The sequence below is a fragment of the Trachypithecus francoisi genome, unplaced genomic scaffold, assembly GCF_009764315.1.
Source record: "Trachypithecus francoisi isolate TF-2019V2 unplaced genomic scaffold, Tfra_2.0 Lachesis_group13, whole genome shotgun sequence".
Lineage (NCBI taxonomy): Eukaryota > Metazoa > Chordata > Mammalia > Primates > Cercopithecidae > Trachypithecus > Trachypithecus francoisi.
In genome coordinates, this window is record NW_022681458.1 from 84,047,748 (window position 1) to 84,074,710 (window position 26,963).

Consider the following 26,963-nt stretch of genomic DNA (forward strand, 5'->3'; position numbering starts at 1 on the left):
TAACTCTTCTCTGCTCAGAAAGCTACATTAGCTCCTTGCTGCCTAGGATTCAATCCAACTCCTTGGCTGGACTCAATCTTTTCACGTCATTCACTCCGTCCTGCAGTCTTGCTCCCCACCATTCCCCTTAATCTCACCTTCTGGTGGGGTTCCAGTGCACCTGCCAGGCCACAAGCCCTGACTGTTTCACAAATCCTTGTTTTTGCATATGCTGATTCCTCATATGGAACTTCTTTTTAAGATTCTGCTCAAATACTAACTCCTTTCTTCAGCCTTTTCCTGCCCTCTGTATTTTCACAACACTTTGCTCAGTGCTTCTGCAGGTACTTATAACCCTGTATTGCATGGTTTGCTAATATCTTGGACTCTGCAGTAGCCCGTTTCTAGACTGTTAGTAACCAGAAGGAAGGGACGGCATCTTCTTCATGTCGGTATCCCTCACATTCAGCTTGATGCCTGGCACATAAAACTAAAATAGGTGGGTATCAGATTTGTCAACTTCTGGGTCACACATCCACCCCTGTGGATAGGTAGGTGTGCAACACTGATCCAGCATTGTGAATGACTATCCCTGTAGGAATGACATAGGATGGGGACAGTTCTCCAGCAGGAAGAGGAGTGCTGGGCAGACAAAGCATCAGATATCCACTCCAGTTGCATGTTTGTGTTAGGATAGTAGTTCACTTTACTTGTCATTAAAAAAAAATCATTCAGTTTGCCTGTTAGCTCTTATGAGTGTATAGCTGAGGTTTGTGAGTGGCCCATTTTATCACACTGAAAGCAGAATAGAGGTTAAAGACAGCAGGTATTTGTTTTCACTTTCTGTAGCTATAACTGAATACCACAGACGGGGTGATTTATTTAGCTCATGGTTCTAGAGGCTGGGAAGTCTAAGATCATGGTGCTGGCATCTTGTGAGGACCTTCTTGCTGCATCATAACAAGGCAGAGGGCATCACATTGTGAGATAGAGCAAGTGTGTTCACTCAGGCCAATCTCTCTTCTTTTAAAGCCACCAGGTCCATCATGGGGGCCCCACCCTGATGACCTTGTCTAATTTTCATTACCTTTCAAAGGCTCCAACTCCAATCAACATATGAATTTGTAATTTATGCTTCCAACACCGGCTGGGTGAGGTGGCTTAGGCCTGCAGTGCCAGTATTTGGGAGGCCAGGGTGGGTTCACTTGAGCCCAGGAGTTTGAGATCAGCCTGGAAACATGGTGAAACCCCATCTCCATCCAAAATACAAAAAATTAGTCAGGCATGATGGTATACACCTATAGACCCCACTACTTGGAAGGCTGAGGTGGGAGGATCACCTGAGCACAAGAGGTCAAGGTTGCGGTGAGCTGTGGTTGCACCACTGCACTCTGGCCTGGGTGACAGAGTGAAATAAATAAAATAATAAAATTTCAAAATAAATAAAATATAATAAAGTTTCTAATGCATGAAATTTGGGGGACACATTTAACCATAGCAGTATTCTAGGACAATGCTTCTCAAACTATGTGCACAAAAATCCACCTGTTAAAATGCAGATTCTCATTAGGTTGGGTGGCACCTAAAATTCTGCATTTCTTACAAGCTTGTATTAATCTACTTGGGCTGCCAGAACAAAATACCACAGACTGGGTGGCTTAAACAACAGAAACTTATTTTCTCACATTTCTAGAGGCTGGAAGTCTAAGATCAAGGTTGTTTTCTGGCCTCTCTTCCTGACTTGCAGTTGGCCACTATGTCCTCACATGTCCTTTCTTCTGTATATTCAAGGAAAAAAGAGAACTCTCTGATGTCTCTTCCCTTTCTTATAAGGGCATCTGTCCTATTGGATTGTGGCCTTATCCTTGTGACCTCATTTAACCTTAATTATCACCTTAAAGGCTCTACCTCCAAATACAGTCACACCAGGGAAACACAATGTAGTCCATAACCAAGCTTAAAGTTGAATCTGTGTACTGCAGCATCAGCACCACCTGCCTGGCCAGCAGTGCTAAAGTGAGCTAGAGGCAGGTCTAGAGCTTTGAGGCAGCAAGAACCAGCCGGAGCTGAGGGCCCCACACTCTGAGGATCCAGAAGGAGTGTGGTTGACTCTCTTAAGATTCTCTGGGTACTGTTCTCTGAGTAGGTCTTCTTTGAATATTAAGACAAAAAGTGTCTTTAATTTGGTGACTATAGTTTTTTGTTTTGTTTGCTGAGATGGAGTCTCACTCTGTTACCCAGGCTGGAGTGCAGTGGTGTGATTTCAGCTCACTGCAACCTCCGCCTTTCAGGTTCAAGCGATTCTCCTGTCTCAGTCTCCCGAGTAGCTGGGATGCCCACTACTCGGGATGCCCACCACCACACCCAGCTAATTTTTGTGTTTTTAGTAGAGATGGGGTTTCGCCATTTTGGCCAGGCTGGTCTTGAATTCCCAACCTCAGGTAATCTGCCCACGTTGGCCTCCCAAAGTGCTGGGATTTCAGGTGTGAGCCACCATGGCCAGTCAGTTGTTCAGTTATTTTTCAAGTTGGTTTGAAAGTTTCATTTTATAATAGCCTTTCTTTCATTTTGAGAATGTGTGATAATAATAAAGGCTGAGAACCTGTGCCCGGAGTGTACCTTAAGGGGCTGAGAAGGTTCCCCAACACAGATGACTGCATCCTGCCCTGTGGAGAAGGCCAGGGCTCTGAGTCTTCCTTTTTCAAGGAGTGATCATCCTAGAATGGAGCATGTCAGAGAAAAATCTTGGCCCTGGCCTCAGGTGGTGCCTGGTCTGCTCTGTGGGATTCTAGGGTAGCCTCCTGGCTGGCAACTCCTCTCCCCACTCGGCTGGTTATCCAAGCAATTGAAACTGACTTTCACAGGACATACAGACTTAATGAAGATATATCTGTGAACTATGTGCCATCTAATTCTCTACCCCTCGGTAGAGCCCTCTCCAACCCCAAATCTGTCATGTGCTCCGTGTCCAACCCATGGGATTACTTGCAACAGCTCGAGTTGCCCAGTTCAGGCTGTGTTCCTCTTACTCACGATGCTATCTCTGATTCAAATGCCTTCCCCTAGGCCATCTGTCAAGACCCTGCTGTCCTCCTGCTCTCACGTACCTCTGGAGTGAACCTCTACTTTAAAAAAAAGTGACTGAGGTGAAATTCACATAACAAAATAAACCACTCTAGACTGAACGATGCCATGGCATTTAGTACATTCACAGTGTTATGTAACCACCATCTCTGTTTAGTTCCAAAACACTCCCATCATCCCAAAATAGAGCCCCACAGTCATTAAGGAGTTACCCCCCACCATTCAACACTCTCCCCAGTCCCTGGCAACCATCAATCCACATTCTGTCTCCATGAATTTGCATAATCTGCATAATTCATATACATGGGGTTACACGATATGTGACCTTTTGAGTCTAGCTTCTCTCACTTAGCATAACAGTCCACAGCTTCATGCAAGTTGTAGTGTGTATCAGTACTTCAGTTTTTTTTGTTGTTGTTTTTGAGACAGAGTCTCGCTCTGTCGCCCAGCCTGGAGTGCGGTGGCATAATCTCGGCTCACTGCAAACTCTGCCTCCTGGGTTCACACCATTCTCCTGCCTCAGCCTCCCAAGTAGCTGGGACTACAGGGGCCCACCACCATACCCAGCTAATTTTTTATATTTTTAGCAGAGATGGGGTTTCACTGTGTTAGCCAGGATGGTCTCGATCTCCTGACCTTGTGGTCCACCCACCTCAGCCTCCCAAAGTGCTGGGATTACAGGTGTGAGAGCACTTCAGTTCTTTTTATGGCTGTATAATACTCCATTGTATGTGTGCAGACACAATTTCTTTACCTCTTCATTCGTTGACGGACGTTTGGGCTGTTTCTACCTTTTGACTCTTGTGAATAATGCCGCTATGAATATTTGCGTACAGGGATTTGTCTGAGCACCTGTTTTCAATTCTTTTGGGTATGCGTGCTGGGTCATGTGGTAATTCTGTATTTAACTTTTTGGGGAACCGTCAAACTGCTTTCCATAGCATCTGAGTCATTTTTCACTCACACTGGCAATATATAAGGGTTACAACTCCTCCACAGCCTTGTTATCTGAAGCTTTACTTTTTTGGAGGGGGTGCATTTTTTCTACTTATTTTGTAATTATTAAGTAAAAAGTAGTTTGGTCCTTTCAGCCAAACATGTCAATCAAACTTAGAAAACATACAGGATACATTTTGGTGAGCAGAAAGTCTGATTTAATTAATTTAACTAATTAAAAAAGATTTAACGCTGTTTTTCCAATTATTTCATTTACTACAATTTGTACTGAAGCTGTACTTTTTAAACCCTGCAGTAACTTCCTTTTGTACCCAACTGTGACTCTCTCCACACCCAAACCTAACCCATCCCTGCAGCCTACCTCTTATCATGCTATATTGTGATTCTCTGTTCACGTGTCTCTTTGTGTTAGACTTGGCAGTTGCAGACTGGCATTACTTGTGGGCAGAGAGCCTCTGGTACCTGCAGAATGTGGACTGGCCACCTCACAGGTGGGCAACGGGTGTCCAGGAATGTGTTACTAGGAGGGCACAGGGGCGCCCCCTCGTGGCAATCAGGAATAAACTTACACACTCTCTCACCTTCCCTGGCCCTGACACTAGCATAACACACTTTATTGACTTTACAGCGATGAAACGAAGATAAACGAGACACCAGATGGGCAAGCATGCTGAGCTCTTTGGAGAAAAGAGGCTGTGTAAATCCAAGTCTTTCTTTTATTGAAGAAACAAGGCAAATGACTCCAAATTGTCTTTATTGTGCCTGCAAAAAAAACAGTCCGGATCATGGAAATGGCATTCGGTGGCATCCGAATGGAATTCTCATGCAATAAATACAAGACTTATGGGCAAGCTGTGAGTCTGGGGTGCTGCACTGTCATCTAGTGATGAGGTGAGAGTGTGCCACTGCGTGACTAAGCCCTTCCTTTTCGTTTGTTGTCTGTCGCTAGGAGCATATGAATCCTTCCTGCTGCCCACGTGAGAACATTTGTCACTTCCCGTTTATCAAAAGACATCACAAAGGTACTAAGCCCCAGCAAGGCAAAGATAAATACAATCTCATCCTACTCTCGATGTGTCCACATAGCAGATGCCACATGCTTTAAAGCCACATACCTGGAATATTTTGGAAGGAAGAAGTCTCAGTGGGAAGGAATATAAAATTTGCTCACAGGCACACACGAAAGATGTGGGGCAGAGCAGTTACAGTTTCTTTACTTGGGTTTTATTTGGTCAGTTGGGTCCCATCCTTAGACAAAAAGCTAAATATTTTTCAGATGTGTTGGCAGTTTTAGGGCTGTTATAACACTGACTTTTCTAGTACCAATAGATGGGCAGTACAGTAAGTCAGAAAGAAGCATTTGACTATGAGCTTTTCTCAACTGAAGTTACAATAGTTTCCCTTTATCTGTGGGTGATACATTTCAAGACCCCCAGTGGATGCCTGAACCATATATATAATGTCTTTTGCTATATATATGTACCTATGATAAAGTTTAATGTATAAACTAGGCACAGTAAGAGATGAACAATAATAACTAATAATAAAATAGACAGGCCAGGCGTGGTGGCTCACACCTGTAATCCCAGCACTTTAGGAGGCCAAGGTGGGTGGATCACCTCTCTACTAAAAATACAAAAATCAGCCAGGCCTGGTGGCATGCGCTTGTAGTCCCAGCTACTCGAGAGGCTGAGGCAGGAGAATCTCTTGAGCCTGGGAGGCAGAGGTTGCAGTGAGCCGAGATGGTGCCACTGCACTCCAGCATGGGCAACAAGAGTGAAACTCCGTCTCAAAAAAAAAGAGAAAAGAAAAATTACAACAATATGCCAACATCACTACCCTTGTGCTTTGGGGCCATTATTAAGTAAAATAAGGCTTCCTTGAACACATGCAGTGCAATATTGTACACCAATTTACCAAGAAGAAGGCTTCTAAGTGACTAACTTAGAAGTGTGAACAGCATGACTATGATGGACAAAGAGATGATTCATGTCCTGGGTAGGACAGAGCAGGATTGAGCAAGATTTCATCACGCTACTCAGAATGGCACACAATTTAAAACATATGAATTATTTCTGGAATGTTCCACTTAATATTTTCAGACCCTAGTTGACTGTGGGTAACTGAAACCATGGAAAGAAAAGCTGCAGATAAGGGGAGACTACTATATTTCATCATTAAAAACACACACACACACACAAACACACACACACAACACAATAAAAATAGGCTTTTTGTATGGGTGAGGCAGCATAACACGTGAGACGAATATGGGATTTGCAGTGAAAAACCTGAGTTTGAGTCTTATCTCTGCTACTCATTTGTCCAGTTCCAACAGACAAGTCTCTGAACCTCAGATTGCTCATCTGGGTCTGTCTTCTCTGTTTGTCCTCCCTTCCCATCTCTTGGAAAATTTAGATAACTAAACCCAAAGGAGTTTCTGCAGCTTATTTTACTGTTTGAAGATCACAGGTTCTGTCCCTGATCCCCAAAGTCATATTCTTCATTTCTGATTGGTATGGACCTTTATCAAGCTATCTTATTGTTGTTATTATTACACGAATGTTGGCATTCAGACTGGAGTTGCTGTTAAGTTTGCTTGTTGTCCCTGAAAACCCAAGCCTGAACATCTATTTTAGCCATGTTTATGGCTGTGTAACCTTGGTAGCTAGGGTTCCCCTCCCCAAAAGAGATCTGGTTCACCATGGTCCCACCCAATCATTGTCTCACTCCTTGCATGCTAGCTGTGACCTCCTGGGGCTTCCCTCCTTGTACTTCTCTAGGCCACCTCACTCCTGCGCTCATGGGCTATTTTCACCCTTGCATCAGCCCTGATGCAGAGCTCAGCTCCTCTTCGAGGTGCTCAAAAGGATCCCTCACGCACTGGTGGGCAGTAGACACGAATGTGAAGACTTGGTAGGGGTTGTGGTGGGGCTGGAACTGGGAGAGCTCACACATGGGAAGTGGGCATCCTTCCCTCATCTGGCTTTCTTACTTTCTCTTTCATTTTCATCTTCCCTTTCTCAGGCAGCAATTTAAAAAACAAACCCTAGGACGGGTGCGGGGGCTCACGCCTGTAATCCTAGCACTTTGGGAGGCCAAGGCGGGTGGATCACCTGAGGTCAGGAGTTTGAGACCAGCCTGGCCAACATGGTGAAACTCCCTCTCTACTAAAAATACAAAAATTAGCTGGGTGTGGTGGTGCATGCCTGTAATCCCAGCTACTCAGGAGGCTAAGGCAGGGGAATGGCTTGAACCTGGGAAGTGGAGGTTGCAGTGAACCGAGATTGCACCACTGCACTCCAGCCTGGGCAACAGAGCGAGACTCCATTTCAAAAACAAAAAACAAAACAAAACAAAACACACAAACAAAAACAAACCCTAGACCATTCTGTCCACACAGGCCTCAGCTTCTTACCAAATATTTTCCCATCAGAAATAACTTTCCCTTCCCAAGAGGAATTCTGGCTGGTGGATTTTCTCCAGCTCAGCATCCTTGCTTTGCAAAACCAATCAAGCCTTAGGGGCTCTGTGCTGGGAAGCTAATCCTGGGAAGCTTCAGTAGGACCAGAGAGGATTTGTGCACCGCTCAGACGTCCATTTCAATATTCACGACCTGGATTTGGTATTTTCAATAAAATTCAAAAGCAAATGGCTTTCCACCATTACAGCTTATTATGTAGGTGTTCGGAGGCATTCTCTTCTTGTCTCCCACACTCTGTACCGGTTCCTCCTGCTGTTTTCTGCGGAAAAGACCATCTGGTTGGGACTTCCTAGAGATGACCACTAGAGGGCACATGATTCCCAGCTCACAAGCCCTTTACACAGCCAATTCCCGGGGCTTTGCTGCAGAAAAAGACAGTTTTTGTTTGTTTGTTTGTTTGTTTGTTTTCCCTCAGAAACAGGAGGAAAGCACTTGAAATTCCCTGGATGCAGCTAAGACATTTTCTTCGGCATTCATCTGTGAAATGCTGGCTGCAAGAAGCAGACATTCTGGCGGGTAGAGGAAGGGCCGTATTCTCTGTTACCGTCACTCATTCCCACCAAGGGGAGGAGAAAAGGGCTGCAGAAAGCTGCTCAAATGAGTTTTGTTCTTTCTCAGATGGCTAAAGAGAATATACTTGTAGGCCACATGCGTCTATTCAGGCCTCATGGTGTAGTGAAAAGCATGTGTTTTGGAAGCAGACAAACCTGGGATTTATTTCCCACACCCAGGCTTCCTGCCAAGAGGGTGCACTGGCCTGGCCTGCCGGCTCCTCTCCCAAGTCAGCCCTGGAGAAGCTTCAACATTAACTCGAAGGGAGATAGGGGAGTGGTTAGGGAGACCAAATCACACGGGAGTGTCCCTTGGGCTCAGATACTCTGGAGGGAAAGAGAGAGCGCGATGGCACCGATAAAGTAACGTGGGAAAATAAGCATGAGTATGGTCAAACATTGGGAGTGACCAGGATAACATCAAAATTAGAATGCTTAACTTAAACTGGTAGGTAAAAACCCATGGGAAGTGGAAATGGAAAAAAAAAAAAAAAAGAAATTTTAAAATCCTGTATTATGAATGAGAAGTCTGAATTAAAATGCTGAACTAAGTCTTCATAAAATAGTAACTAAATATTGTTCAGCTGCAGTACTTAATAATTCCGTGATCTTGGATAGGTTGATAAACTTTCCTGAGCTTCAGTTTCCTCATCTCTAAAATGGATAAACTTTGTATGGTCACAAGCTTGCTGGGAAGGTTGAATTCTATGATGCACATGAAACAGGCCTCCGGTGCCTGGCTCCTGGGATATGGCTGGCCTTCTAGTTCTCATCTCTCTTTTCCATCTCTAGTATGTTTAACATCTAAATACCTATGCAGTCAACAATATTTCCTGAGTGTCTGTCAGGTTATGTTCAAGTGACAGAACATGTTACTTAAATCAACAACAAGGAAAACAGTATTATCTCTACAGTGAGATACAATCACAATATTATTATATAGGTAATATAGTGAAAAGGTATTATCGCATCACAAGAAGTCAAGCAGCAGGGCAGTTCCAGGGCTGGTTGATGCGAAGTCTTAGCAAAATCATCAAGACTTGGGTTCGTCCCATACTTTGGCTCTGCCATCCTCAGCAGGTGAATATCTGTCCCTGTGCCTTTCTTCATGGCTGTAGAACAGTTGCCTCCCACTCACCTGGAAACAGGGATGGGTTCTTTCCTCTCCTGAAACTCTTTAAAGTGTTCCTGAAACTCTTTCTCAGATGTCATTCCAGCATATCTCCCCTCATGTCTCACTGACCAGAGTGGGTCACATTGCCCATCTCTAAGTCAGCCTCTGGGAGGGTGAATAGGTTTCCATGATTGGAACAGACCAATCATGAATCAACCTTAGATCTCTCTTGGTCTTCTGGAGTTGTTGGTACTAGAAAAGAAATCAATTCGGTAAAGAAAAAGGGAAAAAATGGCTGTTGGGTAGGCAACCAAGACTGTTTTCCAGACACTGTATTTGGTGTTGGGCATATAGTAGTTAATAAGTCAGATGGCATCCTGGAGAGCTTACAGTACGGAAGGTTCCAGACAAGCAAACTGGTATTTATATTCTAGCATCTAAGAACTATGCAGATAGAACTAAAGGGCTCATAACTGGTGGTGAAGAAAGACTTTCTGGAGGGGGTGCTGTTTGCCTGAGACCTGAAGGATAAAATAGGCATTTTCCAGATGATTGGGTATAGAAGTAGAATGAGAGACTGAATGAAACCCTGGGAACAAAAGTGATTATGACATATTCAGGTAACTGAAAATGAGTTACGTGTGGGAGGGGAGACTGGGACAGAGGAGGCTAAGTGGTCAGCCGAGGCCAGGCATGAAGGCCTCGGAAACCATGTTGGAATCATATTATGTGAGCAATGTTCTTTAAAATGTGGGGTGTGAAACCAACATAGTGGTTCATGACCGGCATATAAAAATAAAATAATGGCAAATTCCTCAATGGCACTTAGTACATCCAACGCACTGCTTCGAGAGTTTTATGTGTTTATTAACTCACTGGTCCTCAGAGGTTGGCACTATTGTCATCCCCATTCTGTGCATGAGGGAACTAAAGCGCTTGCCCAGCGTCACTGTCACCCAGGGTCACAATTCAGGGTTGAATTGTGTCCCTCTCAAAGAGGTGTGTTGAAACCCTAATCCTCAGTTCCTCAGAATGTAGTCTTATTTGGAAATAGGAATTTTGGATTGAGCAGATGGAATTTGTTCAGATGAGGTCACACTGGAATAGTGGGGCCCTAATCCAATGCAACCAGTCCTTCTTTTTTTTTTTTTTTTGACAGGCTGTCACTCTTGCCCAGGCTGGAGCACAGTGGCACAATCACAGCTCACTGCAGCCTCAGCTTCCTGGGCTCAGATGAAATTCCCACATCAGTCTCCCAAGTAGCTGGGACTACAGGCATACACCATCATGCCTGGCCAATTTTTTAAAAAGTATTTTATAGAGATGGGGTCTCACTATATTGCCCAGGCTGGTGTCAAAATCCTGGGCTCAAGCAATCCTCCTGCCTTGGCCTCCCAAAGTGCTGGGATCGTAGGCATGAGCCGCTGTGCCTGGCCATGACCAGTGCTCTTGTAAGAAGATGGCCATGTAAAGATAGAGAGACAGGGAGAACGCTGTGTGAAGCTGGAGGCAGAGATTGGAGTGGTGCATCCATAATATAAGCCAAGGAGCACCACAGATCACCTAGAATAAACACTGAGCAGGTTCTTAATGAGTATTTGTTGAATGAACATAGAAGGAGATATAGTGAGGAATGTGAATGAAATTTAGTCAGACAGTTGTCATTTTTTATGTCGTTGCTTCCCCATCCCCCACTACTGACTGCAGAATCAAACACCTCCCCACAGAGCGCTGGCTACACACCTCCGCCTGTGTCCCTTCCACCTCTGTGACTCTGCAATTACATGTGTGCCTCTCCCTTTCATTATACACCAGAGGAAAGGGATGCTGGTGGCAAGTTGTGTAGCCTCTGCTGAATCATATCCCCTCCAACAATGAGCTGAACACTATTAACAGCCCCGAGTCAGCTGCAGAGGCGTGTGTGACATTTGTGGATGCCCTGAGCCCTGTTCCACAGCAAGGGATTACAGCAGTGTGCACAAATCCTTGTCTCTAAGACCTCGGTACTGTCTCAGAGTGACTGACAGAATGAAACATGGTCTAGACTGATGAGAAGTCCAAGGAGGATTTGTGGCCCAATATAAAGAAATGTAAATTTTGTTCTCATTCAAATCATTCCTATGCTACCATTGATTTTTTTTTTCTAAGTGTCAGGATGAATTCCGCTTTCTGTATTAGGAAGTTGACTCAATCCCAGGGAGGCCTCCGGCCTAGCCAGGCTCTGAGCCCCCAGACCTCTTTTTTCTTGGTGTACACACTGATGAGGGCTTGTGGCTCACAGATGCATCACAATGACCCAGCTGTCACCTGAGTTTTGTTTTAAGGGAGATTGTCCCTGCATCTGAGACATGTAGGGAGGAGCCCATCTAGGGTGATCAACTGTTACAGTTTACCTGGGACTTGCCCAGTTTTCACACTGAAAGTCCCATGTCCCAGGAAACCCCAAAGTCCTGGGCACACCAAGACAGTTGGCCACTCTGGCAGGTTCCCCTCCCACCCTCCCAGTCAAATGGATTAGAAGCAAAAGCCAGACTGCCTGCATTTCAATTCTGACCTCAGAACTCACTAACGGCAAGTTACTCTACCGCTCTGTGCCTCAGTCTCCCCATCTGTAAAATGAGGATGAAAGTACCTGCCTCAAAGGGTTGCTTAAAGATTAGAAAATAACACACACACGCACACACACACACACTGCTTCTTTGATTGTAACTAGTTGGAATAGGTACTCAGGGAAATGTGAGCAATTGATATTGTCTTATTGTCAGATCTCCACCTGCAGAAATGGAATTCTTCCATTTTCTGGAGCTAGCATTGCTTCCTTGCTGATGGTGATGGATGGTAGAAAAAATCCCTTTGCTATCTACAAATGAACATGACTAAGAGACATTTCCAGTGGGAAGATGTGATCTCCCCTTCTTTTAACCATTTATGTTAAATAAAACACAAATACAGAATATGGCATAAAACAAGTGGATTCTAAATAAGGCCAAAAGTCTTATAACGAATATGTGTTGGAAGACAGAAATTTGCCAGCCACCCAAGGAGTCCTCCATTGCTCTCTCCAAACTACCCCCTTTTCCCTCCCCAAGAGAGGAAGGAATATTTATTATATCCAGAAGTGCTCCATTTTATTGTTTTCTTTAGGGCATAAAAGAGGGCATTGTGGTGCTATTCAATCATGACTCTCTTATGTCATCTAGAAAACAGAAGGATCCATGTCTCCTTTATTTATTTATTTGTTTATTTATTTATTTATTTTTTGGGGGTGGGGGGGAGCAAAGAAATCTGATTTCTAAAGGAAAGTGTTTAAGTAGGAAGTTGTAAATATTACCTTTCTTTTTGCAGCTATGCATTACGATCACCTGTAAGAGGTGCATAGATCTTGGTGTATGTTGCTTAGAGAAAATAGACAATAGTCACAGTCCATTGAAATCCCATCTGCTCTCTATAAAATGGAAAAGTCATTACTGCTGAGTCGGGGGTCTCAGACCCACTGCAAGGAAGACATCACCTACTGATTCTTTACATCATTGCAGCTTGCAAAGGATAGAGTCACCCCCTTATTTTTCTACTAGGTCAAGTGCTTTTTACACAAACCATGCTTCTCCCTCAACAGCTGTTGGTATGAAACATTCTGATTACTATTTTGAATGATGCTGAAAAGAATACAAGGCGCAGCTCTCTGGTTACAGTATTAATTGTAAGATCTAGAAAGGGAGAGGCTGGGCAGATGTGGAAAACCGGGACTTCAGACTTGACTCACACAGCCAGGGAACATGCATCCCTGGGGAATGGGGTGTGGAAGGGAAACAGAGCTTAATGGAGGAAACTATTCATTGATGGGGCAGGCAGTTGCAAATAAAGACCAGGAAGCACAATTGGAAATATGGTCTGGTGTATCTGTTAGTATTAGCTTCATCTGCATAGAATAGAAAACCCAAATAAAGGTGGTTTAAATATAATAAAGCTAATTTCTCTCTGGAGGTATGCAGTCCATAGCTGGCATGTGGGTTCCATGATTGTTAGGAACCCAGACTTCTACCTTCCTGCTTTGTCATCCTTAGCAGGTGAGGTACATCACCTGCTTGAGGTTCAGGTTGGCTGCTGACACACCAGCCATCACATCCAGGTGTTAGGCAAAAGGATGCAGAAAAAAGTTTGACAAGGTGTGTCTTGAAGCAGGGTAGCCTTTTTAAGTAGCCATCCCAGAAGCTACTCCTGACAACTTCTGCTTCATTGAGCACACCTAGCTGAAAGGAAGGCTGAGAAATACAGACTTGGCTTCCTGGAATAAACTGAGATTCTCTTGGAAGGGTTGCCATGTAGGTGGGGCAGCCTGTCTTCTTTTCCACATATGATGAGGCAGTAAAGCCTCATGGTTACGCATGGAGCCTCTAATGCCAGATTACTTGAATTAGCATCTGGGCTCTATCACCTACTAACTGTGTGATCAATGACAAGACACCTAACATTTCTAAGACATAGTTTCCGCATCTGTGAAATAAAGAAAGTAATCGAAACTCCCGCAAAGGCTTGTGAGAGTCTGATAACGATGTAGATGTGGAGGGCTTAGCACACTGTTTGGCACCCAGAAAGCAGTTCAAAGTGACAGCTATTACTAGGATTCTGATTTAAAGGGCTCAGGAAGCAAAGTTTCAATAACTTTTATAACATGTGATAAAAATTAAATCCCATTCAAACAAACATGTCATCCAAAAAGTGTGATGGAGGGGTTCCCAAATCTGGATTGGTGGCTCCTTTTAAGTGTGGTTTCCATAGGACTAAATGATTTGAGGTTCCTTGCATTCCTGTGTGGTGGGGTGCGACAAGTTTGAGAGACTCTCTCTGAACTTGGGGGGACGTGGCCCCACTGCTGCCAACCTGGTGAAGATGGAAGGAAAGATGCTGCTCTGACCACACAAGTGGGCCAGGCCACCACGGAAGCTCTGCAGCTGGACGTTCTGCTCTCAGACTTGCCCTGTACCCACTCCAGGAATAAGCTCCTGCTGTTTGCATTTTTTTCTGAGCTTCAGATCATTCTGCTTAGATCATCAGCCTCCTTTACCTCTCTGGAAAGCTCTTTGTTTCCACGTTTTGGTGGTCCTGGTTTCTCCTGGGTTCAACGACCCACCCATTTTAGTCTGCACTTCCCAAACTGTGTCCTAAGGAACATTAATCTCAAACACTATTCCATTATCAACTATGTGTGGGAAACACTGTATACTGTAGTCTCACTCTGGGAAGTCAAAATGCACATTAGCATATTAAAGGATCTGAGAAGTCCTGCAAAGAAATCCTATTAATCAACCCAGTGTTTCCCACTTACTGACTGAGAAAGCTTGACTTAGAGGTCAGCTTTAGAAGGGTGTGTCCTGAACATCTCAAATTTCCTATAATTCCTAGTCAAATATGCTTTTCTCTCATATGTAGTTTTCTTGTTCCTGGTGGGGGTGGGTGGCGGCAGGAACTCCTACTGAGTCCCTCTTTTCAGTCAAGGAGATATCCAAGGTTTAAATCCCTTTTGCAGATCTGAGATGATCATTATTTTCTTGAAACCAATACATGATGCATCTTTTCTGGTTGTCTCTTATAAACTCTTCCACTTTTTTATGCTCTCTGCTTATTATAAGAAATGAGATCATGGTTATGAAAGCTGCTTTATCAACCACTAACTGCTGTATAAATGTTAATTGTCACTATTACAATGACTCACTCTGGTGCTCCAATCCCTTTCTCCCTGGGATGCAGCATTTACAGAATTGTAGTTTCATAATATAAAAATAATTGAAACCTACACAAATTGTAATAGTCATTTATATTACAAGAAGGTCCATTCTGTTAGTGTAATAAAAAAATGACTATAAAGTACACCATCGGTTGACTGTCAAGTGCAAGAAGAAAGAAGTGTAGACATCACCCCCCTTGAATCCTGAGGTTATATTCAGACATGAAAACCCAGAAACTTCCACGCCGACACGTCCAGACACTCAGAGCTGCCTCCTGCCTGACCTCAAACCTCCAGGGTCAGATCCTCTAGTTACCTGCAGCTCTGCAGTAGAGCTTTCTTCAGATCACTTTAAAATGGAGACAGTAAACACCAGCTGAGGCTTGATTTGCCCACGCTCCCAAACAACGGACCCTTCCTTGTTTGTTTTGAGAAGTTTGAACTTGGCTCTGCCTTTTCTGTAGACTGCAGCAGTTTCCACAGGCACAGCCGTACAAATATTGTATGATTCCACTTATAGGGGGTACCCAGAATAGGCAAAGTCACAGAGACAGAAAGTAGGGTAGAGGTTACCGGAAGCTGAGGGGAAGGAAGGAGGAGGAGTTATTGTTTAATGGGCATGGAGTTTTTGTTTGGAATGGTGAAAATGTACTGGAAATGGATGGGTGTGACAGTTGCACAGCATTGAATCGTACACTTAAAAAAAGCTAAAGAGTAAATGTTATATATATTTTGCCACAATAAACCAGAGCAAACAATGACAACAATAACATATTCGGTATCAATTCCCCTAAAATGGCGTCATCTCCGGGGGACAGCTCCTAGTCTGTGTTGTGTGGCAGCGACATGGTCATGGGAGGGAGGGTGAAGGGGACTGGGTCTCCAGTTCTGGGAGAATGGGCCCCATACAGGAAGACCCAGCCAGGAGTGCGGGTCAGACAGCTGCAAGAATATCCTAGCACTGAGAGCTTGTGTAGGTTTGGACATCAGCTGGAAGGCTCAGCTCATCTTTCCTGGGTACCTTTCTTACTTCTGAAGACAAACCAAAAAGTTCTTTTCCTTTGACAGAGGCTAGAAAGTGTTAGAAAGCTGTTCTGGTTGAGTGGGTCTGCTTCAGTCTGGGGACTCCGTGAGAGGTGTGTGGGATCACAGAAAGCCAACTTCGAGAAAGTGGAAGCACAGTGGAGCCTACTCAGGAAACACAGCCTTTCTGGGGTCTTTCTGTTGGTGAGGGAAGGAGACAGGTTGCTTACTGGAAAGAGTTTAAGACAGTGGCCTCTAGGTGGTGCACAGACCGTGATAAATACCTGAGAAGAGGATGAGATTTTATCAGTGAATCAAGCTTCATGGCTCAGTTCAGAAGCAGGGGATTTTTATAAGGACACTACTCCCTGCCCCACCTGAAGGCAAGCCCTAAATGTGAACCTCCTGGATTCGATTTAAAGATGGCAGAGCTTTGATCATCTTGATGGCAGTAGGGGGAAGGCATCACAGCTCCCTGAGGATGCCGCGGAGCCATCAGCTGTGGCCTTTCCTGGGAGGACAGAGGTGAAGTGTGCCCATGGAAACGTTCAATGCTCTGAGAAGAAAAGGCCTATTGTTACTCCCGGGAGGGTGTCAGCGGGGGCGCTGGCTGAACGCAGTGGTGGAAGGGGTGATCTCCCAGCCGTCAGGAAAGAATGCATTCAGACCCTCAGCCCCAAGAGTGTGTTTTCTCCCCCTCCTCTTTTCAAGCCTGTATCATCTCAGCAAGCGCCTCAAGTGAGCAGGAGACAGGACGGAGGTCAGCCACTGGGGAGGCAGGGCTGGAGGAGCAGGCAGCTCCTCTCACCCTCCCAGGGCCATTCTCATGCAACACACAACACACACACGCAAAGACCCGTGAGGACAGACTGACACGGCCTGGAGAGTGCGGCAATCCATTGCTGCAGAGTGGAGCAGGTGGTGCTCACTTTCAGTGCCCAGGTTAGTTCTGTTTTTCTCCATTAAACCACAAGAGCTCAGTCACTCCATCTTTGCTGAGCAGGTCTATTCATGATTCCGTGCAAACTGGGAGCACTTGGCTAGTTGGTGACATGCATTTACGGGAGGCCCTCCAAGGGCCCCATACTTGACTCAAGGCAGTGGTGAGGTACAGAGGAAGCAGAAACTTCTGTCTCAGGCTTCAGGAAGGTAGAGTCTAGAGCTACACTACCTGTTCTGGTAGCCACTGGCCATATGTGGCTATTTCAATTAAAAGCAGCTAAAATAAAAAATTCAACTCCTAGGTTGAACTAGCTATGTTTCAAGTGCTTGGTAGCCACATGTGGCCAGTGGCTACCGTACTGGACAGCACAAAAACCATTCCCATCCTTGCAGAAAGTTCTGCTGGACAGTACTGCGGCATTTTGGGCATCTATGGGAACGATACAAGGCCACTTACAAAGGTGGAAATTAAGAGCAAATGAATGGGGGGAAATGAAGGCTCAGAAGAATTGTGTCTTCCAGCCAGTTAGTGGTCTTCTGATTTCTACTCCAGAGTTTAGAAGCATCCTGAGGATGCTCTTGACCCTAATACATGAAATGTTTGCATTTGGGGCAGGGAGTGGGGTTGAGCACTAGTGTGGTGATGGTGGGTTAGCTATTGGAATAGATTTTAAGGTAACTAGAAGCACATTGTCTAAGCTGTAGCCCCCAGATATGTGAGTGATTCATTTCTGGTTTCACTTCACCTGTGGTGTTCTTCCCCACCTTCTGCCTTCCTCTCTCTTACTGTATTTACTCTCTCTCACTCCCTCCTATTGTATTTACTATGTGTCAGGGGCCGGGCTAAGTCCTTTCACACATCTCATTTAATTACCACCACCTTCTGTGAATTGGAATTGCTGCCTATCTAAGCAGCAGATCCATTTCCTCTCCCCAAATACAACTCCTGCTCTCCCCAGCCCTTGGCTGTCCCAGTAAGAGGACTGCACTCCCAGCTCTAAGGGAGGGCTTCACTGATCCAAGAGGAGTCCTTTGTGATCACCAGGCTGAGGAACACAGCTCAAGGCCGATCTCCTTGCCATAGCAATTAGTTGAGAAATGAGGTGTGACTTCTTTGGGCCAATAGGAAACAAGAGAAAGTTAGCTAAGTGCTTCTGGGAAAGAAGTTTGCTTTATCTTAAAAGAGAGTTACTAGAGATGTCTCTTTCCACTGACTTCCTAGTGTATGGATATAAGGCTAGACCTGCTGCATCCGTTTCTGTGCTGCTCAACACATAGCAGAGAGAAGAGCCAAAGACTCGCAGAGAAAGGCTGTGAGAGGGCCTGGACGAGGCTATGGCTGGTGCTCTGGGCTCAGTGATGCCAGCCAGTCAACCTCTTGGTTGTTTCAGCTTTTAGCCCTAGGCGTTCTGGGATTGCAGCCCACAAAACAACAAATGGTCATCTCCTTCGGCAGAAAATGAAACTCTGGCTAAGAAAATTTGGTAACTTGCCTGGAATCACCTAGCTAGGAAAAGGCAGAGCAGGTTAGAAATACAGATGTCCTTGACCTCAGACACATGCTCTTTTGTTCATCACACTGTTTCTTCTCTACATGAACCATGCTAGTATTTCAAAGGACTTACAAGAGAAACCAAGACAAAGCTGAATAAATCATACCTTTGAGGCCCCAAGAATACTTTTACCTTGAATAGTACCTGAGAATGCTCTGATAGTCTGATTTTTGTAGGTAATTGCAAACCATATACAGACTTTAACAATTCACTGGCAGCTACAGTTGATGGTCCTATTTATTTCTTGCTTTTTCCCAGGGCCCTTAGGGAACTCTTTTGGGCTTTTTTTTTTTTTTTTTGGAAGAGTGGGTGGGAAACTTCTAGACAGAACTGCTGGAAAAAAAAATGCCTTTCACTAGGTGATTTAAATTAAATACCTGAGCTCTTTTAAGGATTCAGCCAACTGAGCTCCTGGGCAGCTAGGGAGCTCACCTTTACCCTTTGCTTTTATTTATTGCATATCCAGGGAGCGTGCTGGGAAGCCAGCAGGTGACTCGACTCCCTTCAATGTTGGGAAGCTGTGGTTGCTGCCTTAGGGACTTTTCAATCTTTCAGAATTCAGTCAACAACCCCAGGGAGAACTGTGATTCTGTCTTTGTCTCTTTGTCAGTCTTCTGGTGTCTCTCAGCTCCCTCCCCTAATGGTGCCCTTGACCTTATTTAATGAAGGTCATCCTCATTGCAAATATCATTTTAAACGTATCAGGCACTGATCAACTGAAAGATTTCCTAGCAGAAAGGTCACAGCTGAAAAGCATCATCTTTCCTTGCTCCTCTTAGCAATTACTCTGGAGGAGATGCCCTGGGGGAGGCAGAAGTTGCCCACACAGGAAAGCCCTTAGGAGTCTGTGGATTAGCGTCAGCTGCACTCCTGCTGCTGCACGAAATGGGAGCACTGGCTGAAACAACACTGCCTTCAAGAACTTTTGTCTTGGCCCTGGTGGAAATGCTAGCAGTGGAACATATCTGTATCTGCACAGGGCTGCAGCAACCTCAGTTCTTGCCTCCTCAGAAGAAAGAATTTGACTGAGGAGCGTAAGGCAGAAGGAGAGATCAAGGGGAGTTTTAGAGCAGGAGTGAAAGTTTCTTAAAAAGCGTTAGTTAGCCTGGTGTGGTGGCAGGTGCCTGTAACCCTAGCTACTCTAGAGGCTGAGGCAGGAGAATCGCTTGAATCCAGGAGGCAGAGTTTGCAGTGAGCTGAGATTGCGCCACTGCACTCCAGCCTGGGTGGCAGAGCGAGACACCATCTCAAAAAAATAAAATAATAAAATAAAATAAAATAAAAAAGCTTTAGAGCAGGAATGAAAGGAAGGCACACTTGGAAGAGGGGCAGGCAAGTGGCTTGAGTGGCCACCCGCCCTGTTTGATCTTTTGACTTGGGGTTTTATATGTTGGCATACTTCTGGGGTCTTGTGTGTTACTTCTCCCGATTCTTTCCTCGGGGTGGGCTGTCGTCTGCATGCTCAGTGGCCTGCCAGGGCTTGGGAAGGGAACATGTGCAGTGTGTTGACTGGAGTTGTACGCATGCTCACCTGAGGCATCCTCCCTTACTAGGCTAGCATTCCTAGAGGAAGGTCACATAGCAGTTGAACTCTGCCATTTTGCCTCTTAATGCGCATGCTGGAGCCCTTGCCCAACTCCTGAGATGTTATTGGGAAGCTGCTCATCACCAGTTTCAAGTGTTTTCTATTTATTGGGAGCCTGTCTTTCCCTGGCACTGGCTGTGACCAATAACTATTTGAGAGAGTTAACAACCGCCTGACCATCACCTGATGGTTGCCTGACACTCCTGGTATGTGTGTCAGGGAGCCCTCCCCTGCTAGGCTCATGCCTGACTAGCTACCTACTGTAACAGGAGCTGTTCACTTCAAGAACTAACAACCTGCAAAACCTGCTGCTTTCAATGCTTAGGCTTCGTGGCTGAGTTGTTAGACATTTAAAGCTGCAGAGAGCTTTCCTCTCTCATCCCCACTGTCCTCTGTGTTTGCTGTCCTTTTCTGATTATTGAAGAAGCATATGGGTTTGATTTTTCCCCAAAGAAAAGACCAAGGGTTACCAACCCATTTCCTAACTAGCAACAGGGCCACTGGGCAGCCCAGAACAGGATGAATTGTATGTACCTAAAGACCTGAAGTAGGTGAGCCTTCAAGCTTTAGCCAACCCAAGTATCGGGCTCTTCCCAACCACAGGATGAAAGGTTAGCTGAGTAGGAGACGTGGTCTGCTGTCCATAGACACCTTTGGGCTTGGTGCCTTCCAGAGATTTTCAGACCAATACCATTGGACTGCTGTGTTTTTCATTCTCTTAAGTGCCTGCCCTGCCCCCAGGAGAGCTTCCACCCTGCAAACACAATCCCAGAAGGCTCCCTGTCTCCCACTATAAAGCAATTCTTATGTGCATGAGGGAGAGAATGTACAAGAGGACTCGTGTTGGATAAAAAATGATGGATTCTGGCAAAAATTCATGCTTTAAGTAATGATAAGAGATAAACTATGAGGGCAACATATTGTGAGCCTGGTTCTAAACCATGGTAACTCTGCACCATTTCCACACTAAGAAGATTTTATTGACTCTTCTGGGATTGAGACTGGGCCATGTGTTCCTCTAAGAATGAATTAACATGAGGCAACCATAATCCCGGAGGGAGACTTGGGGAGTGTCCTGCCCGTTCCCTTAGGTGCTAGATGACCACTTCAGCTAGCATCTGGCTTTGTGATTCTGTCCATCAGCAGGAACCTCACTGCAACAGCATTTGCTGGAGAATTTGGAACAAGAAGACCTCATTGGACTTTATCCAAGGGGATTTAGTCACTGAAGATCTAAAACTCCTCATGATAAGGCTGTGGCACAGTTCCAGAACCTGGCTCCAAGGAAGAGGTCATACAAGATACCATGTGTGTGTGTGCTGATGTCTTTTTGTGTTGTGTTTGTGGGAGGTACGTATGTGTCACGAGTTTGTTTGCAGATGTGCCTGTATAGTATGTGTTTGTGGGGGATGTGTGAAGACAGAGATGCTCAGTTGCTTATAGTAGACACTCACTGTATATGTTGGATTGAGACTGGGGCCTCCCCATCACAGCCTCCATCTGGGACAGAGGCGCAGAGATGCTGCCTTCCATTTTTCTCTCACCCCCTCCTCAGGAAGTGCCTCAGGCGTGTTTGTCTCTGTCAGGGCCAGTCCCCATGCAGATTAGCTAAAGCCAAAGGGTGACATGGACTGCAGCTTTGTCCAGCCGAGGCTGCAGCTCTTCCTGGGAGCCTTTCCTTAAATTCCAGATTCCTTGCTCAGCCAGCCGAGTCCATCCATTTCCATCTCAGGCCCTTCCAGTCCTGGTTTCCAGAGCAGTTCCTATTTCCTGCATCCAGCCTGCATCATCCCTGGGTCAGGGGGTCAGGCTGCCTTTTAAATCTTTTTTTTTTTTTTTTTTTTTGAGACAAGGTCTTGCTCTGTCACCCAGGCTGGAGTGCAGTGGCACGATCACCTCTCGCTGCAGCCTTGACCTCCTGGGCTAAAGCGATCCTCCTGCCTCAGTCCCCCAAGTAGCTGGGACTACAGGCTTTAGCCACCATGTCTGGCTTTTTTTTTTCTTCTGTAGTGACAGGGTCTTGAACTCCTGGCCTCAAGAAATCCTCCTGCCTCATCCTCCCAAAGTTCTGGGATTACAGACATGAACCACTGCACCTGGCCCAGCTGCTTGTTAACCAACTTTTCCACAGCCACTGAGGGAGCAGTTGCATTCCCCACCACCACCCTCAAGAAAGAGCTAGCCTCTGTCCCCACTCTGAACACCCTCTCACCCGCCAGCCTCCTCTGTCCTGCTAGCTGGCCTCTGCCTCCACCCACTGCTTGTTCTCTTTTGTTTGAACAGAACCATCTAACATCTCCCATATGCCCACTGGCTCCAACAGGGGCAGTGACTGCTAACAACGAGTCCCATCCCATTGATTCCCTCCCCTAAAGGTGTCTGCAAGGAAGCACTCTCCTGGACAGACACAAACAGGAAGAGAGGGCAGGTGGCTTTCCTCACAGTGAGAGAGCATGCTTGTGAGGTATGGAGGTGATGCCAGCTACAACTACATCAGGCAGGCTCCATGTGAGTCTCCCCTGTGGCTCTGATGCCTGGCAGGGAAGGGACCCTGCAGGGGGACTGCTGCTCAGGTGTCCAGACGCCTGGCTGAGGGAGAGAGGGTAGGGACCCACAGATCCTCTAGGACCACGACAGCCCAGCCACCCTGGACGGGATCCGCAGCGGGCTGTCAGGGCATGCTCCTTGGAGCTTGGTCTGGCTTCTCTTTGCTGTTCTTGGAAGCTGTGTCTTTGCAAAACAGAAGCTGGAGTTCCCCCACCCCTTCAAGGGGCTGGTGTTTGCCTTCTCTCTCTGCCCTACCAGCCGCACCTCTCTGGAACACTCTGATGTGCGTTTATGGAATGCCCCAGTCACTAATCGTACAATCAGTTTAATAAAAAGGAAAAAAACAAATCACCCAGTCACATATCTATGGCATTAGTCACAAAAACCTTGACCTCAAGTGCCCGGATTACACCAGCCCCTCCATCCCATGAGGCAAATGGTGCCCACATCACCACTCCTTCCAACGGATGGGTGTCTGAGCACTGGCCTGGCAGACTGGAGACTCACTTGGTGCCCTGTTCTCCTGTCCAAGCCATGGAGAACTCCAGAGGCAAGACTGCCTGGGTTCACTCTCCAGAGCCGATACTCCCTTGCCATGGGCTCTCAGACAAGTCATTAACCTCCCTGCGCCTCAGTTATCTCTAAAGGGCAGGAGGTAATTTTAGTGCCCACCTGATAAAGTCATAATGGGGATTAGTAAGTTTCCTGAGGACCTGGAAAGTGCCAGCTCTTACTGCTGACGCTAATATGGCCATGCGTAGCCCAGTACAGCTGCGGAGAAAGCCTATGCAAACAACCTTCCAGAGCAGAGATGATACTGCTTGCTCCGAGCCAGTTCACCCAAGGGCGATATGTGATCCTGGAACAAATGCACAGCTTGCTTCTTGCTATGGGATGCTGTTCCCAAAGACATCCACCATTTTGCTGTCTCCATCAGGACTGAGAGTGGCACCTCTTTAACAGGGTAGAGTCTCTCTGGTTTTGAATGGCTGCCACTTATCACATGCCTCTGCAGTCTGGCTAGGAGTGAGTCAGACGCAAAGAGAGGGGTGTGTGCAGTGCATAACCACAGCCTGGCCAGTGCTGGGCTCACCTGGCTATGTGTTGCACCTGATGACATCAGGGGTTGCCTTGCTCCCCAGTGGTGACAACTCGGCTGTCATAGGGACAGATTATGAGGGATTCCTGTCCACTCCCATGAAGGAGAGAACGGAGAAGCCAGGGAGAAGTGCTGCTCACTGGCTCTGTTCTTCTCTGCAACGTGGGATGTGTACTGATCTTCAGCTGAAACCCAGTAGATCACCTCTCATTTCCTTGTATCTGCAGGACTTTTCTTTATGTCTATGAAATTAAAGGCCTTGGAGCAAGGGGGTGCAGAAATATGCAGTGAGCTCATCTCAGACTCATTGCACCCAAATCTCTGCAGGTGGAACCCAGTCTTCCCCCCCTGAATCTGATGCACCTCCATGCTTGCAGACTGTGGACTTACAGGAATTACCTGACCCTTAGGTGTATGGAGTCAGGTGGTCATTTAGTAAGAGCCTAGCGGGTTCTAGGCAAAGGCAAACAGAAACTGGTGAGTCTCCATCTAGACTCTGGTTTTCTGAGAACTGCCCAAAGAAGTGAATGCTTGAGTCCACATGAAAACTGTCATCTGATCTTTACTAGTTGAATTCAGACTGCTCGCTGGGTGGTTTCTCAGCCTCATTCTGGGCCATATGCTGACATGGGTGCCACCACCCAGGTAGGAGATTCAGGTTGAGCTGTGCCCTGGTCCAACTGCAGAGCAGGCAGGCACTGGGAAGGAACCCAATGGCCTGGCTGGGAGCCAAAGTGAGAGGCACTGCAGGTTCTTAACCAGGCCCAGGAAAGGAAAGGGCTGTTGAGCAGGCTCTGTGAATGAATGAAGACAGCTCCCATGGCTCCCACCCCTCACTAAGAGCCTGGGGGCTTGGCAGGGGAGCCTGGGCCACCGCTTGGTCTTCCTCTGAGTCCTTTAGATGCTGTTTGGCCACCTCAGGCACAAGTGAGAACATGTGGCTGAGATGTTTCCCTGCAGGCTTGTTCCTGAGAACAGTCACCTGAACAGTCAGTCCGAAGGTGGCTGCTGGGAAACCTCAGGCCTAGGAGTTGGACCCAGGACTCACATGGTGTGAGCCCAGCTCAGAGAAACAAAGCTCATCCTTGGAGCAGGGCCAGTGGAGGCAGCTGAACTTCACGGTCCAGACCAACAAAGCCATCCTTAGTGGTGCTCATGGGAGAGGAGCCTGGGAGGGACAAAAGCCAGACACTGGCCACTCTTTAAAACATAAGGAGCTTCATTGTCTCATACCCTGCTGGTGGGGCCAATGGACAAGTGAGGACTGAACATGTGTGAGGTGCCATGTCACTTCTCAAAGACGGATCACAGAGGCCTGTGCTGTCAGTCTGGGCTCTGTCAGCTGCGTCAGCTGACAAGGCTGGCCACTCACCAGTTTCTAAGGCTGGGAAACATCTGTTGCTATTGTTTGCCTTGTCTCTTCTTGACTTGCTACAGAAAAGGCTTGTAATAGTTATTTGCAAAAACAGGTGGAGTGCTTTGAAGAAAAGCCCTATATAAACAGAAATGACACAAACAGGTTGCTCTGCTGCGAGGCCAATCTGACTCCACCCTGGCTCAGTTCTGTCATGTCAGCAAGCCTGCTGTCTTCCCCAGAAATGGGCCACTAGAGGTCTTGGGGAAGAGAATACTGAACATAGCATTGGGGTGAGAAGACCTTAAATCGCGCCCTAACCTGACCCTTACTGACTGTGTGACCTTGGCTAAGTCACTCAACTTTTCTTCCTCAGCCTGATTCTGTCATCTGGGAAATGTGGGTAAGCAGAACTCTTTTGGTGTTGTGTGAAGATTAACTAGACAGGGCTTATGAAATGAACTGGCTCACATTAGTTAGAAAAGTCAGAAAGTTCTGGCTTTGGGTATGACTTTATTCAGGTTCCAAGAATGTCAGCAGGTTTTGCCCCTTGGTCCTTCTTCCCCTGGGTTGGCCCTGTTCCTGGCTCCATCTGGAAGCTCTGGCAGCCTCAGCCTCACACCACAACAACACTTAGCCCAACAGACCAAAGCAGGTGCCCATGACTCAGTGTTCTGGTAAAGTCCTGAGATTCACTCTGCCTGGACCAGGTTAAGTCATGTGACCCCCAAACCAGAACCAACCAATATGGCTGGGACACTGAATGCTCAGATTGACCTCACTCGCTCACCAAGTGTTTATTGAGCATCTATTATGTACCAGATACTATTGTGTGTTCCAGAGACATAATATTGACAAGACAGGTTAGACCCCTACTCTGTTGGGGCTTACTTACCAGTAGGAGACAGAAAACAAACAAGTACATCAAACAGAACAATACAAAATTAGGAAATGATAACAAATATTAAAAAATAAGCCACCCACAGCAGATTAAGAGGGTAGAGAGTGATGTGGGGTATGGGGTGGAGTGCTGTTTAAATAAGATGGCTCTCTTAGGAGGTGACATTTGAGCAGAGACCTGAATGCAATGAGAATAGAAGCTGCAAGAAGATCCAGGAACAGAATATTCTAGGTAGAGGGGCCAGTGCAGAGGCTGTGAAGCAGAACAAGCCAGGCTGATGAAGGAAGAGCCACAGTGGCCAGTATGGACAGAGGAGAGTAGACTGACAGAGAGCAAGGGGAGGAGAGGTGGGGAAGTGGCAGACACCATGGGAGGCCAGGCCCTGCTGGCATGGGAAGGAGACAGAGCTTCATTCTGACCATGGTGGAGTCTGCAGACTTTTCAGAAGAGAAGAGGCACGACATGAGTTATGCTCGGAAAAGCCCCCTTGCTGCTGTGTGGAGAGGGGTGGGGGAAACAGGGGCCAGACAATAGTGGCTGGAACGGGGGTGGTGACAGAGCTGGTGAGAAGTGGCTGGACTTGGGACACGTTGTAGGTCATGAGTTCCATCCCTGGAACCGGAAGCTTGTGACCTCCCAAATGGAAATTGGGAGCTGTTGCCAGAAGTCATGGGGGTAGAGTTTTCCATGACTTTCACCATTTGTAGTTTCATCAACGTTTCCCTGTGGTGCTACAGTTTCACCATCATTAGCGTTTCCTTGGATGGAAACTGTATCTCCAATTTCTTTTTTTTCCTCCAAGGCCTAGAATCATTTCGAGGGATTTTAGAGATGATGTGGTCCAACTCCACCTCTTTACAGAGCAGAATCCTAAAGCTTAGGAAAATTTTGGAATTGCACAAAGTCCCTCAGCTAATCAGAGCTGGAACTGGCATGCAGCACTCCTGATTCCTAGTGCTGGCTCCGTTCATGGAACAAAGGCTTAATTTGGGATGCTGCCAAGAACTGGTGGGGGTGCTGCGAGAGGGTCTTACCCTTCTGCATTCTCCATCAGCATCTCCTCAA